Genomic DNA, 6,000 nt, shown 5'->3' with positions numbered 1-6,000 from the left:
TACAAAATCACATTTGTTTTTTGCTAACCTTGAGATTCCAATACAAAAAATAAAAACCCTCTCATCCATTTTGGATACATTCTATTTGACGTTAGAAGGAGCAAAATAACTTTTTGTATTTGGGTGGGAGGTGGCTATAACTTGTGTGGGTGCTACATGGGTGATACTGATGTTGGAAAGAAATAAGCACAATAGTCAAACAGGCTCCAGGGTGAAAACAATCTCATCTGGAGAGCACATAGGCATAAGGGGGAGAGGGACCAAACCTTCCTACGAGAAAAGACGTTGCCTATGACAACCAATCAGCTTCCAGATATCATTCATCTAGTACAGTCTATAAACGTGCCATATGCTAATTGGTTGCTATGGGCACCGTCTTCACTTTCTCTCTTGCCAAGGCTCTCATACCACAGCTCATGTACATTTGCGCCTGAAGACAGCGCCGCCCGCCGGTCGGAACGAGGAAGCAAACCGACCTAATCCCGCCTCCCATCCTCCGCCTCCCACCTGCGGCCCCTGTGAGCGGAAGCGGAAAAGTAAGCTCAGCTCCTTCCGCTGCTGCCGTCCTTCCTGAGACTGCCTATCAGTAGAAACTAGCGGCTTATCTCCCCTGTGCCTGCGACAGCCGGGGCGGTGCGCCTCACCTTCTCCGCTCTTCCCGGGGACAGGAGCACCGGCCACCGGGACTATACCTGCCCGATACGTCACGTGTCCCAGGAGACCAGCCGCGGGGTGAGTGCACGCAGAGGCCTCCGGCGCATGGGCCCGTCACTGTCGCGTACAGGACGCTAGATGCTGCTAGATTCAAATGGGCTAAAGTTAAAGGTCCCCTAACCAGTGCCAGATTAAAGCCCACAAAGGCCTGGAGCTGAAATTTATGAAGAGCCTATTGTGTGCTGCAGTGGGCTCGATCACCACGGTCTGCACATGTGGCTAGCACCATGGATAGCATTGCTGCTGCCAGGGTTGTAACTAGGTGTGTGCGGATGGGGCACCGCACATAGGGGGTCATTCTGACCCGCTCGCTGCTTTTTGAAGCAGCCGAGTGAACGGGTCCCTACAGCGCATGCGCGCCGGCGCATGCCAGACGGCTGAAGGCCGCTTGGCATGAGGAGGCGGAACGGCAGCGCTTGGCCGACGTTTCGTGGGTTTGGTCTGGCCAACGCAGGCGTGGCTGGACCGAACGGGGGGGCGGGCCGCAGCGGTGCGATGATTAGCTTCCGGCCAGCACGCTAAGGGGTATATTCAATTAAAGTCGGATCCATTCCGACATGTATTTGTCGGAATGGATCCGACAACCCCTATTCAATCCCATCTAAAATTCGACTTTTTCAAGTTGAATTTAGATAGGACCCAGAGGAGGAGAGGGGGGGGGCGAGCCGCGGGGGGACAGCCGGCGGCAGCCAGAGGAGATCAGCGCTATGGAGTAGCACTGCAGCAGGATGTCACTCAGCTGCCCGACCTCACGGCAGCTTCCACCCTGCTCCAGCAGCGTGCTGGAGCCGGGTGGAAGCTGCCGTAAGGTCGGGTGGGTGAGTGACATCCAGCTGCAGCGCTACTGTAGCGCTGATCTCCCTGTATGCCCGCTGGCTGTCCCTGCGGCTCCCCCTCCTTTCCGCCTCCGGGTCCGCATCTCAGTCCGACATCATTTTGATGTCGAACTGAGATGGGCCAAAACCTGTCGGATTTGGCCCCGTTTCCGACATTAACACGTGGATCGGCAGCTATTCTGCTGATCCACATGCTTTTCGACAAGTCGAATTTATCGACTTGTCGAAAAAATTTGCAAAGTATTGATTATGTCGAATCTGGATTCGACCAAACAAAGTCGAAAACTGCCGTCTTTTTGGCAGACGGCAGTTTTCGACCTCAGTTGAATATACCCCTAAAGCTGCGCTGGACAGGAGCTACTCTTGAAGTGCAAAGGCATCGCTGCTGTGTGATGCCTTTGCACTTCTTCAGTGTGAATGATCGTAGCTGTGCTATATTTAGCACAGCTACGATCAACTCAGAATGACCCCCATAGTGCTGCAGGGTAGGGGGTGCTTTTGGTGGCACTTGTCAATTATTTGTTTTAATTACTTTCACTTGCAGCTTCCCCCCTTTTTTGAAGCCCAGCATCTCCTGAAGGCCGCTATGTGCTACCCCCACCCCTTCCGTCCCTAATACCTATACAACATTCATGAACTCAATTTGTTATTCAGTCACACTGTCCTTTATTACGTTTCAAGATACTGACATACCCGGGATTCTAACCCATTGGCTGTGGCATATCAGTCAGACACTTTATTCATTGAGCTATCTCCCCTTGTATAGAGAGCTAGAGAATTGTAACAGTTTGAAGCTTACCTTGTACTTGTGAAAAAATGATCAGCATTGCAGCTGAGCAGATCTACGTAGTGTATGGCTGCAAGGGTTTGGGTGGGTGACTGCACACTACATAGATCTCCTCAATTACAATGCTGATTATTGCTTTACAAAGTACAAATAGCTTCATATTGTTAGGAATCTCATAGTTTCTATGCAAGATCAAATAGACCACAAAAAAGGGAGGAAAAGGGAAGGGGGGGAAGTTAGTTGCACAGGAAAGAGAAATTGAAAGGAAACCCCTAATTTATATATATCATCAAGTGTTCATATTTCCATGGGGGTGGTCTTCTGTATGCCGACTGACGGGATCCCGGCGCACAGTATACCGGCGCCGGGATCCCGACAGCCTGCATACCGACACTTATTCTCCCTCGTGGGGGTCCACGACCCCCCTGGAGGGAGAATAAAATAGTGTAGCGCGCCACCGTGCCCGTAGCGTGGCGAGCGCAGCGAGCCCGCAAGGGGCTCATTTGCGCTCGCCACACTGTCGGTAAGCCGGCGGTCAGGCTCCCGGCGCCGGTATGCTGGTCGCCGGGAGCCCGACCGCCGGCATATCGTAGTGAACCCTTCCAAGGGGGTGCTACCACAGATCATATCATATAGTACGAGATAAAGGAAAAAAGAGAGAAAAGGATCTGTCTTCGGTGCACAAAGATTTAAAATGTAACTTTTAATTGTTTCGTTAAAAATGGATATAACGTATTATAACATGTATTACTGATTAGCTAGTATGTGAAATATTAAAACCACAAATAACAAATGTTATTAGTTCCTCAGCCGGTAAATGCTGATATAAATACACTAATATCATTCAGTTGCTATCCAAGGTCTAATTATATTATGCTGCGGTCAGGTATATGAAGGGTATTTTGCGGCTGAGCTGTGTCTAACAGGCTGCTATAATTCTGCACAAAATGCATCTGATAATGTGTATAAAGAGGCATCATACTATGAATTGCATGTCGGTAAAAAATTATATAAGGATCTGACATAAATAAAAGGTAAATTATAACTATATGTCAATAGGGATCCACATACAGATCTGACATACAAATGAGAGCGAAGTCATACAAATGAATGTGTGAGGGATCTTGGAAATTTAAGTGGATTATAACATATTGTGAGACACAGGAATAATTTGTTACATTGTTCAAGACTGTAACATATAACTTATATTTAAGTTCCAGAGAGTCTGGGCTCTATGCCAGAGACATTCTTCTAAGCACTGAAGTAACAATTTTGAACACAATTGTGTCAATGTAAAATATAAGTATATAAATAATTATAAAATAATACTGACACATATCAAGACAGTGATTTAATAGAACAGACATCAAACAGACTCAGTTTTTTTTATAAATTTATGTTTATTTGATTTTTCTTTTTTTGTAATTCAGTGTTATAATTTCACACATTTGTTATTTGTGGTTTTAATATTTTGCATACTAGCTAATCAGTAAAACATGTTATAATACAAAGTTATATTCATTTTTAACAAAACAATTAAAAGTTATATTTTTTTTCCAAAATGTTTTATTGGACATTCACAAAAAATATACGCATACATTACAGTATACAACAACTGAAAGTGACAATAGCGGATCGACATGGCATAATAGAAAAATAAACATTAATGGTCAGGCAAAGGAAGAAACAAGTTACAAACTATGTCAGTTTCACACTTCCTAGAAAGGGGGGCGACCTAGGATAAGTAATTCAAGATTGTACCAAGTGGTATATTTTACAGCCTGTCGGAGGGGAATCTTGATAGTATCATCGAGCCTCTGTATATAAGGGAGCCATATATCAAAGAATTTTTCACTTTTACATTCTTTATCAATAGACATCTCAAGCCACTCCATATGAAATAGGTATGATAACCTAGGCAGTAACAGAGCTAGGGACAATGAATCAGTAGCTATCCATTGTGACAAGATAACCTTTTTGCTTGCAGCTGCTATTTTGGTCAACAGCCTGCGCTGGCCAAGGGACAGCCCAGGCGCTGAAGATTGATAGTGGACGTTCCAAATAGCCCACCCAGGGGTGGCCACCACATCGATATGCAGTTTATTTTTAACATAGTTTTGTACTAAATCCCAGAACTTGAGGACTTCAGGACAGCTCCATAAACAGTGATATATATCTGCCTCAGGCGCTCCACATTTAAAACATTTGGAGTCAGGAGCCGTACCCATTTGGAATCTTAATTTCGGTGTGATATAGGAGCGATGTAATATTTGGTAGTTCATTTCAGCATATGAGGCTGACGAGAGAGTTTTGTTGATTTTGTTAAATGCTGTGAGCATATCAGAAGTGGTGATAGTTGGGAAGTCCACTGCCCATTTAGTCAGTCCTGATGGTGTAGCTTCCCAGTCTATGATTCTTTTAAGAAATGTGTAAAGAAAGGCCGTAGAATAGCGAACCTTAGGTGTGGCTTGTAGAACGACATCTAAATTGTTAGTTTTGTCTTGTACTGTCATTGTGGCTAATGATTTGTGAAGATAGCTACGAATCTGAAAATATACAAATAGTGGGATTGGAAGTTGTGGAAACCTCTCGCGAAGAGTAGAATATGTGTACATCTGGTAAGTGTCTCGGTCAATCAACTGGTACAGTAATCTAATGTCTTGATGTGCCAGAGCAACCAACGTGTTATGTATGGTCGTCCCGCGAAAATCTGGATTGTGTGATAAGGGGAGAAAGGTGGTGGTATGGCTGGAGACGCCCATCCTAGAACGTGCTTGTCTCCAGGCCGTGCATGTTGACATTAGTAGGATGTTACTTTGTATCTGAGGGGGGAAAGAGGACGGACGTGTGTGCAGCAAGCCAACGAGTGGGGTGGCAGGACAAAAGGCCTGCTCCAAGCCGGTGTTAGCGAAAGCCTCCGTCCCATATATCCAGTCGACTGCGTAACGATAATTCGCAGCCAGCATATAACTTCTGATGCAGGGTAAGTTGACACCGCCCAACTTTTGAGATTGGGACAACTTAAATAGCGAGATCCTAGGTTTTTTATGTGCCCAGATAAATTCACTAAAGGCCCTGTTGAGTTTTCAGGTCTGCCTCAGAAATCAGTAAAGGCAACATTTGAATGGGGTATAGTAATCTCGGGAAGGTGATCATTTTAATCAACTGACATCTGCCTAGATAAGAGAGGGGTAAGTGTTTCCACTTCTGAAAGTCGTCAAGGATACGTGCAATGACTCGTGGGAAGTTGTATCTATATAAGTCAGCTGGGTTAATAGGTATATTAAGGCCTAGGTATGTGATCGTCTGTTTTGCCCATTGAAAAGGGAATTGGTCATCCCAGTCGTAAGTCACACCGGGATGGAGGGCTAGAGCCTCAGTTTTAGAGTTATTGATCTTGAACCCAGAAATTGATTCAAAAACCGTCAGCAGAGACATTAAGCTAGGAAACGCATCTTTGGGATTCGAGAAGTATAGCAGTAAGTCATCTGCATAGGCCGTGAATTTAAGGTCCTGATTACCAATTTTAATCCCGCGCCAGGTGGTATTGAGGTGACAGTGTCTGATGAGCGGATCCAGTGCAAGGTCAAATAAAAGTGGGGATAATGGACATCCCTGTCTCGTGCCCCTATGCAACATAAAGGTATCAGTGTTTATTCCATT

At 45.4% G+C, this 6,000-nt stretch overlaps 1 protein-coding gene across 4 annotated transcripts in view; it reads left to right on the top strand.

The window, feature by feature from the left end:
* Positions 1 to 378: 378 nt before the first annotated feature.
* LOC134966241 (leukocyte receptor cluster member 8 homolog) overlaps positions 379 to 6,000 on the top strand; it is a 126,843-nt gene continuing 121,221 nt past the window's right edge. For 3 of the 4 annotated variants that reach the window (XM_063942820.1, XM_063942822.1, XM_063942819.1), the window contains exon 1: positions 543 to 732. The gene's annotated coding sequence lies outside the window, so the exon portion shown is untranslated. The other variant, XM_063942821.1, reaches the window with a different exon arrangement.

This window comes from Pseudophryne corroboree, chromosome 10 (genome assembly GCF_028390025.1).
Source record: "Pseudophryne corroboree isolate aPseCor3 chromosome 10, aPseCor3.hap2, whole genome shotgun sequence".
Lineage (NCBI taxonomy): Eukaryota > Metazoa > Chordata > Amphibia > Anura > Myobatrachidae > Pseudophryne > Pseudophryne corroboree.
Note: the sequence above shows the minus strand (reverse complement) of the source record. Positions and strands in the feature narration are given on the sequence as shown.